The following is a 14,461-nucleotide window of genomic DNA, read 5'->3' on the forward strand; positions in this document are numbered from 1 at the left end:
ATTTTTATATGCATTCTTCATGAGCAACATCAAGAAGTGTAACATGCTAATAGCTAATAACACTCAGGATAAGATTCACTAATTTACTAACTGAATAACTTAATGCATATCAAAGGCATGATTTTCTCATTTCATTCTTTTTTTAGATCTAACACTAAGCGGGGTATTATCAAGCAGATAAAACTGCACAGATTACAAGTCATGGCTGAAACAGTCATTTTAGAATTAAGATTGCTTTTTTCCATTGGATGTCTCCTTTAGGTTTAAGGAATCACATACCTCTTACCCTCATTATAACTCAGATTTAAGAAAAAGAAATCAGGAAAGTTTCTTTGTGGAAATGTGATGTTTTTCTAAAAATGGAGTGTTTTGCAGAGACACACTTGTTATGATGTTAAGCTCAAAAAATGTCCCGGGTAAGCCAGTACCACCGTGGCTGGGAGGTGACCTGAGGTTCAGAAGATAGAGTCCTGAGCTGAAGCAGGGATGGCATGTGGATGATTGTGTGCCCTGGCTGTCCTGGCATGGAGGACTCTCCCTCCTGTCCCTGTGAATGGTGAGAAGTTGGTGTGATGTCAGTGAAGAACAAAAGACAAAAATGTTCAATTTTTTTTTTAATTACGAAAGAACTTTTGTATACTCCAAAATGATGCACTGGATGTTGAAAAATAGAACCATTTCTTGTTTAATGTGATTCTTAAAAGCCTATTTACAGAATTCTACTAAATTTAAACAATGTTTTGCCTTTGCTGCTATTGCAAGCTATGTAGCCCACTACCCTCTGCTCAAACCCTTTAAGAACAGGCCACTAGTTAAGGTACCAAACACAACTAAATTAATAGTTCACACGCTAGTAAACAGGAAGGAAACACCTCCTCAGCTGGCTTGTTTTCTCACAGCAAACTCCTTGCCAACAGGGCCCAGCACTGCAGTGTGAGACACACACACACACTCCTATCACCTTCCTCTCCTCACAGCCCAACAACAACCATCACGTGTCCTGATGCCCCTTTACCAGGGAAGGCCAGGCTGTTGGAACCAGTGGCTTTGTGGCAGATGGAGCAACATGTGCAATTGGGAAAAAAACAGTCTCATGCTGCCAAAATATTAATAAGGGGCTTTCTCGGAAATATTCTGCCACTGTCACTGTTACATTTAAATTTGCCCTGCCAATACGACTTCTTCCAAGGAAAAAGGCTTGGTTCAGTAGGCTTTCTGAGGACAGGGACCTCTCTGCACCTATTTTTTTCTCTCCTGCCAAACCATTTGCTTCCAGTCACAAATTTTCAGTGCTGCAGCACCATGTGGGTGCTACTTGTGGTGTCTCTGATGAGAGACAGGAGCGAGCAGGGCTGGTTTGGGCAGGCTGGGCCATGATCCCTACTCACCTGAGGTGGGCAGGGACAGGCTTGGCAGTAAGGACACATAGTGAAATCCAACAGGGAATGGTTTCTTTGGGCTTGTTTGGGTTTTTTTGCACACTGTATCTCCCTCTGTGAATGTCCATGTTCCTTACGCAGTGAGAAAAACAATGAGAATTTCCTCTTCTTCTTTTATACCACCAGTATTTTCCATAGCCTTATAACTGTCTTTTATTAATTTTCTTTTAAAAGCAAACACTCATAATCCCTTCAAATTCTGCATCTATACAACATCAAAGCATTTCAGTGGATTTTTCAGTCCATTTATATGCCATCTGCCTGGCAGTCAGCAGTGTGGTGGTGGCACTGCAAGCAGTAAAGATGTCCCACATCTCTGTAGTTCTCCTTGTGGTAATTACTGATTCCTGGGGAAACTGAGCCTCAAACACCAAAAAAACTTTCTGTGATGTCCCACTGTTTTGCAGAGGGCACTGGGACCAGTGTGTTTTTAGTTTAAAGAGACAGCCATTGTCACTCCACTGAGGAGGAGCTTAGACTTGTTTTTGACTTCACACTTTTCTACACATTGTGACAAAAAGCTGAATAATTCTGTTTTCCTTTAGGATATTACAAGAGAAAGAACTGGTCTGATACATTTCAGATTAGAGATTCTTCCCTGAGAACGGGGCCTGTTGCCTCTTGGTACCACATCAGAAATAATCTCCTTTTCCCCAATACTGTTAGCTGGGGCAATGTATTTTCCAGAATTGCCGAACTAAATGGACAGTTCTCCAACATAGTGCTTCTGGGAATTCAGATTACTGTCCCTCTGTCAGTACTGGGATTAAGAAGTCGTGAAGGTAATTTGCATCATAGGGATATTATAATGATTGTTCTGAAATGGAAAAATATCACACATCTGTGTTTGCATTCTCCACTCTGAGACATACCTTTAGGAAGTCAGTTTCTGATGACATGTTTGGGCAAACGGTGCCTTATCTGCATGCTTTTTTTCATGTATCATCCTGATCTGGGAACCTGGATGCCATAACCAGAAAGCTATGTTAATTGTACAGGTTTTTAAATCAGTGTAGTCCAAAACATGTTCCTCAAGACTATCAGTCTGCTCAAGAAGCTGGAGATGTTCTGTATCTGTTGGAGGAATCACATAAAGAGTTTGTAATAAGAACCTCCAACAAAGATCATCTTAGCCTTACGGGGATTACGTATTTCTGTTTCCTAAAAATAAAAACCACCAAGTGTATGAACTGGTACTGTGAACACAAGCACAAGTAAAAGAATTCTTCTGTTTCTGGACTCCTCCTCCCCCTCGATTTGGGCAGTCAGCAAAAATACTTTTTCAGTATTGAGTTACAGCAAAGAGTTGTTGACCCTGGTGTAATTGAGAGAAAAGACAAAGTCAAGTCAATGGGGTTTGCTTCAGCTTGTGACATTTCAAATAAAGCTTCTAAATTTGTTTGGATCATTAAAGTGAAAGCATAGAGAAAACATGTGTTACAAGAATCCAAGCTTCACCCTAAAGTAATTTTTATGGAAATGCTCACAGTTAGTTAGTGTTATTTGCTTCTAATTTGGACTTCATTCTCCATACTCTACGTTAACAAACTTAGACCACTTAATGCCAAGTGCCTTACACATTTCTCTTCAATTAAATTTCTCCAAAGAATCACATTACATGAGCATTTGCCAGTACAAAAAGCACACTCAGAAATCCTGGGTAAAATGCAGGCTCTCCTGCAGTAACCAGTAAAATTCTCACTGAAGACTGAGTTCTGCCCTACAGATCTTTGCTACATATGGGAAATGAAAAATTATCTTGTCACTTTTGCTCTAAGTTCTTCAGTACACTGTTCTAAGAGCTTAGCTCTGAGTGAGCTCCACGCTAGCACTTACCACTTCCCTTACCAGATGAAAACAAGGTTACTCCAGAGTCAAACCATGTCTGGTTTCAGGTATGTTTGTAATTGTTGGAATATGCAGCAGAGGCCAGTTTAGACAAGCTTCCAACCTGTGGATGGAGGGAGGCACTCAGTTTAACAATCTGCAGTTTTACTAGAGTTTGAGCACAGGATTGCCTGCACTGGGCTCTAGGAGAGACGTAAACCATTAGGGCTTAACTGTTCAGTAATAAATTATAGGTGAATAGAACATGACAGTGGGATAAAAATTAAGATTTTAAGCAATCTTTATGATAGAAGACGAGGTATAACAATTTACCTGTATTTAATTCTGAGCTATTTTTCATCTGTGTGAGATGTTGAAGTGGAGTAGTTCTGCCATTCTTCCTCTGACACAGGTTTTTTGCACTGTTTTCTCTTCCATAACTGAATCATGCAGAGCTCTGGGGTTTGATGTTCGAGAAAAAAATAAATCAGGGCTGGTCTAGGCTGACACTGGTCAGCAAGGGCAAGAGGAGGAGGGTTTGAGCTGGTGCCCCTTCCTGTCACAGCTCTGCAGGACGTCGCTGTCCTGCAGCTGAGGAAGGGCAGAGGTTGGCTGAGGGCTCACCTTCAGTGCAAAGTTACTTTCCTAACGGGTATTTTTTTTGCAGCCACTAAGATGTTACCCAGTTACCAGCAAATCACAGCCTGGTAACTGCTCAGAGAATCTGGGGTTTATTTATGACAAAGTAAGTGACCCTGGATAAGCCAGGCTGGGGACATTTGGTCTGCCCAACAACAGGGTGAGACTCACACAAAATTTATTTGAAGTGTTAAGAGGAAAACTGCAGTATGAAATTAGTTACGATTAGTCTTGACAACACTAATTCTATTTAAAATCTGTTGAACTGGTTTAAAATTAAACTTCAGGTTCCCTCCAGCTGAAACCCAGCCTGACGCTGTTGAAGCCTGCGTCGTCCATCCCATGCCGGATTTTCTCATTGGGGAGGAAGATTGCTATTAATAGACCAGAAGTGGGGTATAAAAAAAAAAAAAGGAAACAGTGAGATTACCCAATTCTGCAAATGTTTGTTTATTCGCTTGCTTTAGTTTTGTCCGAAGTTTAGTTTCCTGACAGGGCTTAATCCTCCCTTTTTGTGGCTCTGGACCATCCATCCCTCCTGTCTCCCCCAGTGCTGGCTAAGCGGGGTTGCTAAGCGACATGTTCTTCTCCTCTGTACTTTAGCAGAGAGGAACAGATCAAAGACACCCACAGTCCTGAATTATTTTATAAATGAATTTAAAGAGACACTCTCCTGTGCAGTATTATGTGGGGGGAGAGCAAAAGTTACTGGCTATACTGAGAGTATCTGGAGAATTAAACTGATGTCTTCTGGAAGATAAGAATGCTCTCATAAATGAGAGCTGTGTAGTATTTACTTTTTTTTTTTTTTTTTCAGAGCTAGACTACAAATTTTTTCTGTTAATTAATGTTTCTAGTTTTCTAGTTTCATGGCAGTCAAGACATTGAACGCAGGCCAGGCTGCATGTGTGTACAACTTTCAGAATTCAGAGTTTCTGTCATTTGGTGACAAGCTTCCAGGGTTTTAAATCTTTTCATCTCTTGCAAAAGAGTTACCATTGTTGAAAAATACTTAATTCTTTAATTTTTAAATATTTTCCTGATTGATGTCAGGCAAGAAAGTCACAGGGTGAAGTTCAAGCGATATATCTTTAAAAGAATAAATGAAGATGAGGAAGTAATCTGTGTAGATCAGGCAGAAAACATACGACACCGACATCTCAGACCTTGCTGAAAGAATGAAAACCAAATGAATAACCTGTAATTACAAAACCTGGGAATACACAAGTTTAAACATTACCTCTTACGAGACAAGCACTTTCCTGGCATGAGTTCAGCACTGCTGCTCTGTGCAGGCTGGGAGGTTTGTAGGAGCATGCTGGCAGCCGAGGCAGGCGTTCGCTGAAACAGAAAAGGGGGGAATTATGTGCCCTCGGATCTACTCGGTTTCGAAAACCATCAATGTCGTAAAAGGAAAAAACCAGCACTTGGTAACAAAGTGCAAGAATTTTTCAGGACTTTCATTTCCAAAGATGCCATGGCTGGCACAGCCTTCAGAAGAAGGAGAGGCACACAAAAACCACGCTTGAAGCATTACCCAGGCAAGCAGGACAGAGGGTTTATGTAGAAAGCAAAACTCCTGGGGCAGATGGCTGCAAAAAAATTGGATGCAAAACTCTTCCCATGTGCAAATCTCATTGTTCCATACCAGCCACTTGAGTAGCACAAACAAACCACAGAATCACAGAATATGCTGAGTTGGAAGGGACCCACAAGGATCATCCAGTCCAACTCCTGGTCCTGCACAGGCCCATCCCCAAGGGTCACCCCCTGTGCCCCAGAGGATCATCCAAACCCTCCTGGAGCTCTGGCAGCCTTGGGGCTGTGCCCACTGCCCTGGGGAGCCTGGGCAGTGCCCAACCAGCCTCTGGGGGAAGAACCTTTTGCTGAGATCCAAACTGGCCCTGCCCTGACACAACTTCAGGCCATTCCCTCTCGAGGAGGGGAAGAGGAGGGGTAGACATTGATCTCTTCCCTGTGTGTCTGATCACAGAATGGAGGGATCCCCTCGCTCTTGTCCTAGGCCAGTGACCTCACATCAAATTGAGGGTAGATTAGTGAAACCTAATACACTCTAGGACTATAAAGAGATTACTCTCACATAAATCTTCACTGGAAAAAATAAATCAGCGTTAGTATTTATTTACATGCATTTTATTTTTCAATGAGAAAACAAGCCTCCCTTTTTTTCCTGCATCAATAAAAGTCTCTTCAAAATTCTGATTGCTTAGATTTGCCATGTAAAATCCACTGTACTACAGGTAACCTAAGCACGTATTTTAGAACAGAGCTCTGCCAGCTTTTCCATTTCTGGATATCAATTACACAGGCAAGATATGTGCTTTACTCTTGCTGACAGAGTGTTTTATGTATAAACATCTTGACCAGCACTATGTTGTCAGTGGATAGCGGATTCAGTGTGTTTTGGCTGAATTTCTGAAGGGGAAAACTGTGATTTGCACTCTAAATATTTTTTCTGGAGAATGGATTCCTCAACACACTATGAGCATCTTGTACAGAATATAAGTAAACATTTGGGAAGGAATTTCATGCTTATGGCAGGTACTGACTTGCCAACCTTGAAACTGAGCTCCCTGGGACCCAGGGCACGAGCACAGCTCTGGCTCTCTGAGCTCCACAGGCCAACTGAGTTCCCACCACTCCTACTGCACTGGCGAGGGAAGAACTATCGAATCCTAGAATGGATTGGTTTGGAAGGGACCTTAAAAATCAGCTAGTACCATCCCCCTGCCATGGGCAGGGACACCTTCCACTAGCCCAGGTTGCTCCAAGCCCTGTCCAACCTGGCCTTGGACACTTCCAAGGATGGGGTAGCCACAGCTTCTCTGGGCAACCTGTGCCAGGGCCTCCCCACCGTCACAGCCAAGAATTTCTTCCTAATATCTAACCTAAACCTGCTCTCTATCTGTTTGAAGCCATTCCCCCCTTGTCCTGTCACCCCAGGCCCTTATAAATAGTCTCTCTCCATCTTTCTTGTTGGCTCCTTTCAGGTACTGGAAGGCCACAATTAGGTCACTCTGAAGCTTTCTGTTCTCCAGGCTGAACAATCCCAATTCTCTCACCTTTCCTCACAGCAGAGCTGCTCCATCCCTCTGATCATCTTGGTGGCCTCCTCTGGAGTGGCTCCAACAGGTCCATGTCCTTCCTGTGCAGGGCACACAGCAGGACCTGCATTTCTGGCAAGTTTATTCAAACATCCTGAGCATGCTGTGTTTGGGAACGCAGTTTGATCAAGCTGGTACTTTACCTCAAAGGTAAAATGTTCTGAAGTGGTGGTGTTGTAAAAATTTGAGTTAATTTGTATTAATATTGGTAGAATTTTGGTTAATGAATGTAAGTAATTTGTAATTGCTGCTCCTCTTTCCTAATTTCCAGAATGCTGCAAGAGCCCCTGCTGCAGCTGGGCAGCTGGATCCCCGATGTGAGCAGCCAGGTCAAGGCTTGGGTCTAGGAATAGGAGATGATGCTTTTGACATGTGTGAGGGCAGTGAAGGCCTTTGAGAACATTAATAACATTACTTCACATTTCTACAGTACTTTCCCTGCGCCTGCTTAAAGTTCAACATAGACTATGAGTAATTAGTGATCTGGATGTCTCTGAAATGATCATCACCAGCATTTAAATCATCACTAAAATACAATTAGCAGCCCTTTGAACAGAATGCTGTCATTCCAAGCAGTCTAATTGGTGGCTCGTGGGCCAGTTCTGGACAACAGGAGGATTGTGTGCTTCTCCTCTCCTCTAACTGCAGCAGCTCAAGGAGCACTCTGTCACAGGAGTGCCAGCCGTGCCCATGGGATGGACATGGAGAGCCACTATGTGACAGGAAAGGTACAAAGTATCCCTTGTGTCCAGCCCACTGCTTTGAGAAGCCTGGATTTGGTGGACCTCATTTCAGCCTGTGTGCTGATTCAAGCAGGCACAGCCCCACAACTTTACACTTTGCAATTCAAATCCATTTGGTTTTTTTACACTTGGATTTTAGACTGTGCAGCAACAGCCGCAGGGATGAAAAAAGGGCAGTTCATGATAAGACAAATAACTGAGCAATCCACATCTCTGGGTGATGTGCTGGCAGACCAGGCTGGCGTGTGTTTGGGCAAGAGGAAGAATTCAGTTGCTGTAGCAGACTGATAGTAAAGGTCTGGCTTGCATGGTGTTCCCAAACCTGGCATCCCTACTGCACATTTAGGTAGCTAAATCTGTCACTTCCATGCCTGAGATGCTTGTGTTAATTGCATAAATGTCAACAAAAATGACATGGTTTTAAGGTGTTGGAAGTGTAAATAGCTGCTCTTCTGAAATGGCCACAGTTAATGTATTTTAGCACAGATGTGCTCTCATGATACCACTTGCAAATGCATCTTATCTGTTATAGTATCTAGCTGTAGTATTCTATTAGTATCTCTGTTATAGTAACTGCTGTAGTATTCTATTAGTATATGTTTGTAGTACTACTGATGCTCCTGCAAAAAGCACAGTAGAATACTGGCTTAATACTTTTAAATACTGGCTTTTTGTACGTCTCACACAACTACACATCCCTCCACGGGAACAGCACGCTACTGTTCCAGGTTTTCGAAGAACCAGTGCTACTGCTCCCCACCAGCTCCCGTTGCCTGCCTCATAATGCCCTTATTATTTATGCTTTTTCTCTTGAAAATTCAAGTTTAGAACCGAAAATTTTCACGCTTTTGTTTCTTACAGCTAATCAAAGGCAGCGAGTGGCCCTGATGTAATCTGTGTGGTGTGTGCCGCAGCTGAGCATCCACTGCTGTGAAAGCGCTGCTTGTTCTCTGAAAGGAGGAATTCTTTCAGCCGTCACGGCCCCCTCCTCTGCCTGCCTGCTTTTCCCAGGCACTCCGAGGACTCGCTCCCAGTCTTTTTCTTGCCCTGAAAGTGTTCTGGAGCAACACAGTCATTTACCCCACAGTTGCCCAAGGCTGAACTCCTGATGGCTTGGCCTCTATGGATGATCAAAAGTTTCAAGTTTGAGCGTAGCAGTGGCTCTACTAAGGTGTGACATCTTTTTAATCATCTTTTCTTTGGATTGGTAGTCCAATAGTAGCCCACTCATCTCCACGTGGGCACCACAGCAGGCTATCAGAGTTCTGTTCCTCTGTTCATGCAGTAAGTGACGTGCTTTCACCTATGTCCTGTCTACAAAAGATGTCAGTGTTGGCCTGGCATGTTTTACTATGATTTGAGTGGCCTAAAGAAATTACTTGGAAAGCAGCAGATGCCTTCAGAAAAGAGGGAAAGAGGAAAAAAAAATAGATTCAAAGAGGAGAAGAAGAGAAAAAGGAGGCTCAGGGGAGACCTTATTGCTCTCTACAACTATCTGAAAGGAAGTGGGTGTCGGGCTCTTGTTCCACGTAACAAGCAATAGGTCAAGAGGAAATGGCCTCAAGTTGGGCCAAGGATGCTCTGAGTTGGATGTGAGGAAAAATTTTGTCACCAAAAGAGTGGTTAAGCATTGGAACATACTCTCCAGGGAAGTGCTGGAGTCACCATCGCTGGAAGTGTTTTAAAAAAAACAATGCAGATGTGGCACTTGGCGTGTGATTTAGTGGCCTTGGTGGGATTTGGCTGAAGGTTGGAATTGGTGATCTTGAAGGTCTTTTCCAACCTTAGTGATTCGATGATTCGATGATATTAACAAGTCAACTGGCCCAAGGAAATAGAAGTGCAACTCAGCAATGGTTGCCAACAAGCAGTCTTGTAAAACCCACCCAGGAAGATAAAGCAGCTCCTCATGATCCTGCTCCTGTGGTGTTCCATCTTCTCTCCCTCTCTCTGCATTCCCCATTCCATATAGGAAATGTGCATTGCTGCCCAGTTCATTCAAATACAAGGCTCCCTAAATTAGCTTTTTTCATGCACATAAAATATGTATTGTCTCAGGAGGAACAAGAGACCAGACACTCAGAAATGTGCCGTGGGGTTTGTCACAGCCACAACTCAGAACAGGTGCTCCAGGCGAGTTGATCACTAGTGTTTCACCCAGGTAATTGTTTACAACACCCAGATAACTGTCTGTGGGATAATGGGCAACACACCAAAACCAGGCTATGAGCCATAACAGGAGAAAGTATTACAAGATGCTCACAGCCAAATTAAGATGTCAAAAGAAATTCCCAACTAATATGAAGACACTGAAAAAAGAGTCTTTGTTCCAGCACTGGTGCCTTTGCTTTGCTCCTGCCCCCATGCTGGCCATTTGGATCAACTTCCTTTAAGGGAACTGTACAGAAAACACATGGAATATGTGAGAACTCAGGAGGATTTAGCAATTTTGGGAAAGAGTAACAGTTCTTAAATACCTCACTGCAATTAACCAAGGGCCAGAAATGTGAGAAAATCTCTGAAGAATTAATCAGGAATCAACAGCAGTTTGCCTTGACAGCAAAGGCGGATGGATGAAATCAAACAGCTCCCCCCAAAATGGCTTCTGAGTAAGAGTGAAAAACATAACGAGGAAGAACAGGCTCCGGATAAATATACATTTTGTTGAGGAAAATAAAAAAGCAAATGTCAGTAGGAAGGGGAAAAAAAAAAAAGAAAAAAGCCTGTTTCCTGTCTGGTCATCACTGGGCACACATTTGCCTGCAAGGGCAGGGAGAGTAGAGATGCCAGGACAGCAGCCCTGGCTTAGAGGGGCAAAGAAGGAGTAGGATTGACTCTTGACTCTCACCAGACACTAAAAGTCCCTTAGGCCAGCTGGTACAAGAGGATAAAACAAAAAAACCTCAGTGGACTGCTAGACTGTGTCCAGAGAAGGGCAATGGAGTTGGGAAGGGTCTGGAGCACCAGGAGAGGCTGAGGGAGCTGGGGGGGCTCAGCTTGGAGAAAAGGAGGCTCGGGGGGACCTTCTCACTCTCTCCAACTCTCTGACAGGAGGGGAGAGCCAGGTGGGGGTTGGGCTCTGCCCCCAGGGAACAAAGGACAGGATAAAGGGAAATGGCCCCAAGTTGCACCAGGGGAGGTTCAGATTGGGTATTATGGAAAATTTCTTCACTGTTAGGGTGGTCAGGCATTGGCACAGGCTGTCCAGGGCAGTGGTAGAATCAACCATCCCTGGAAGTGTTCAAAACACATGTAGGTGTGGCACTTAGGGACAGGGTTTAGTGGTGGATTTGACAGTCACTGGTTGGACTTGATGATCTCACAAGGATTTGTGCATCTACAGCTTTTGCAAACAGTCCTCAGAGTTAAACCAGGGGCCTAAATTGGAAGAGGTGGCACAAATTCCACATGGCCAATGCCAGAGCAGAGCTGAAAAGCAAATGAAGATGCTGCAAAGCTCACAGTGGTCAGTGAGGAAGCACAGAGGAATACTCCACTCCTCAGTTCCAGGACCTGCAGAAGCTCTGTGCTTCCACAGAAAAGAGCTGATCCCAGCGAGAAGGTGCAAGTTGTACTCACTAGGTATCAGTGAAAATAGCTCCCTGCAATTTTATGTTATTGTTATGGCATAAATTTTAAATTTGAATTTAAATTTTAAATTCAGCTGAAATGTTAGAGCAGAGGAATGCCTACTGGGTGAGGGCAGAGCAGCTGAAGTCTTCTTTGCAAAGAGAAAGTTTTACAAGAGAAGCTGTGAGAGTTGATATTACCCAGTTGTTATTGAAGGAATCATATTATTTCTTGATGACTAGGAAACAATGCAACTGCTGGCAATAAATGTTTTTAAGCTGACCTATGGGCTTCTGCAATCTTATGTCTTGCAGAAAGCTGAAAAAGGGGTAAGTTCCAGAAATAGACTCAAAGTCCCCAGAGAGCTGATGCTGATGGAGAGACCAATCAGCATTTAAATGACTCAGTGAGGTGATTTGTTTGTCCTAGGAGGAAAATGCTCCATCCTAAGTATCATAGAGATTTTTAAAAAGTTATTGTATGCTTAAGGGAGATGGTGTTTGTTGATATTTTGGAAACATACCTGAACATGGAAATTCTCCTTCAATAAATTTTGTGTGATGGTATATGGTTTAATTGCCACAACCTAAGAGATGAGAAAGGGATGCCTCACATGGCAGTAAATGACACACAATGATGATACAAAATCAGAGCAAGACTGCAATGAGTGACAGATTCTGTCCCCAACATTTTTTTAAACCTAAGCAATTTTTCTTTCTTCAATTTGTTTTATTTTCGCAACTATTTTTGACTAAGTGGCAGGACTGCCTAAAGCTTTGATCACTGAAGTAGCAACACAGAGAAGCACCCTGCCCACAGGGTGACCTCACAGTCACTTGCAGACTCGGCAGTAAGGAGAGGGCTGGGAGCTCTTCTCCTACTGCAAGAACTGGAAAATTTTGGGGCAGCAGCTCCACAGCAAGACATACCAGGGTGAGAAAGGAGGATAAATATTCAGGGAAATCACGTAAAACAAGTGTTTCCCACGGATAATACATGTATCTGTTACACCCAGGCAGATGTACCCTTCAGGTCACAGAGGCTGTTCCACAGCCCACGTCCGTGTTCATCTCGCTGTGGGACCGACTTTCGTTAACAAAGGAACCAACTGATAACGTTCAGCTCTGCTCTTGCCCTGACATGGTTATTCCTTAGTTCTTCCTAATGACTGTTCAGTTCCTTCCTTCTCCGGAGCCACTCCTAATTCTCTTCTGTTCAGGTTGGATAATGAGTCACTGACTTTAATACCAATCACTGTTAACCCTTCCCTTACACAACCAGCATCTGGGAACAGTGAAATGTGTTGTGTCTCAGTGCTGAGGGAGAAGATTGATGATTCCTGCAGGCTTTCTGCTGCTGGTCGATGAAAAAACACCTTGTTTGCCTTGTGCCTTTGATTAATTGCTCTCTAAATCTAGTGTAGTCCACCTACTTCACAGAGTAATTTTGTTTTCCATAAATTTCACTTCTTTTCCTTTGTCATTGTCTGGTCAAAGTTTTAGTTTGTGTCAAATAACTTCTGGAAGCACCTTGTTTGCCGTTGTGCTTTTCCTCTCTCTTTTCTCTGGGGAGGGAGGGTCATGTTTGTGGCTGGGCAGTTCCACTGAGCCTCCCTGACTCCACAGGAAGAGTCAGGATGGTAACAGCCAGGCTCCTGGTCACACATGTTTTCTGGGCTAGTTTCCTTCTTAAACAACAACAAAACAAAAAAACCACCCATGAGTAAATTTATCATCTTTTATTTACGGATGATGTGCCATTCCTAAAACTACTGAGCCTAAAGATCCTGTGAGACTATTAACAACAGCAATTGAATTCTTCTTGACTCAGCTACCGATCACTTACAGCTTAGGGAATGGCCTGTTTGTGATCAAACTCTGCACTGTTAGAGCATTGAATATGTGTAGGCCTGTCAGATTACCTGCTTTTAGGCACCTCGTGTATGGCAGTACTTGCTGTTTTGATGAAATGTTGGTGATTTTGGGGATATTTGGATTTCTAGGTTCTTTCTTCTTGATCCGCTTTCCTTCTATTAGCACTGCTGACGTACTATCATATTTTTTGTGTCCTTCAAAGTGTTCTACAGTGTTTTATTATTTTGATGTTATCAAAACACGTCTATTCTGGTAGGAGAATCTAAGAGTTCTAAGGGAATGGTAGTTTGGAAAGAGATCAAGCTATTTACATAGGAAACCACGCTCTCAGATTACTGCAAAAACAGATTTTTAAGAAGAAACGTACACTTCTCATGATTACTTCCACAGTTTTTTCAGTATTCTTTATTCCACCATCCTGATGCTGCACCAGTCGGCCTTGGATGCACATCCCTGGCGCCTGCCAGCGAGCCAGCCCACTCCTGCTGCAACAGCTATTCCCTGCTGGGAATATTTACTGTGGGTGCCAATCCAGCCTGACTGAAACCTCATTAACAATACGCTTTTTCCTGATTAATAAAATATTAATGTGAACATACAGCATCAGCAGCTTGACATTTTCTGTAGTTTTCCAACACCTGCACAGCACAGAACTGCTCAGGCGCTGTGATATCACTGCAATGACGAACTTGCAGGCAACTTCTGATGCTTGGGGACAGCCCTCATCTTGGTCTTTTAAAAAATAATTTCATCTGGTAAAACTGCAGACAGATAATTCCTCACTGCCTGTGCAGCAAAGAGTAGGTCTCTTGCCCAATAATCAATATTTATGCTCATTTATGGGTTTCTTCCCCAACAATTGATACTTATGCTCATTTACCAATTGTGGCAGCAGTGCAAACAGCCACTTTAAACTTGTCCAAGGTGGAAAGGCCATCAAAATCGTTTAGGGAGGTGATTGTCTCTCTCTACTCTGCAGTGGTGTGGCCCCACCTCGAGTCTTGCGTGCAGTTGTAGGTGCCAAAATACAAGAAGGATCTAAAGCTATTAGAGAGCATCCAAAGGAGAGCAATTAAGATGGTGAAGGGCCTGGAGGAGCAGCTGAGGGCACTTGGTCTGTTCAGTCTGGAGGAGACAGGTCAGACCTCACCGGGGTCTGCAGTTTCCTCACGAGGGGCAGCTCCGACCTCTGCTCTGTGTGAGCAGGGAGAGGACCCAGGAAAAGGCTGGAGCTGTGTTAGGGC

The sequence above is a fragment of the Manacus vitellinus genome, unplaced genomic scaffold, assembly GCF_001715985.3.
Source record: "Manacus vitellinus isolate BGI_N305 unplaced genomic scaffold, ASM171598v3 scaffold_77_pilon, whole genome shotgun sequence".
Lineage (NCBI taxonomy): Eukaryota > Metazoa > Chordata > Aves > Passeriformes > Pipridae > Manacus > Manacus vitellinus.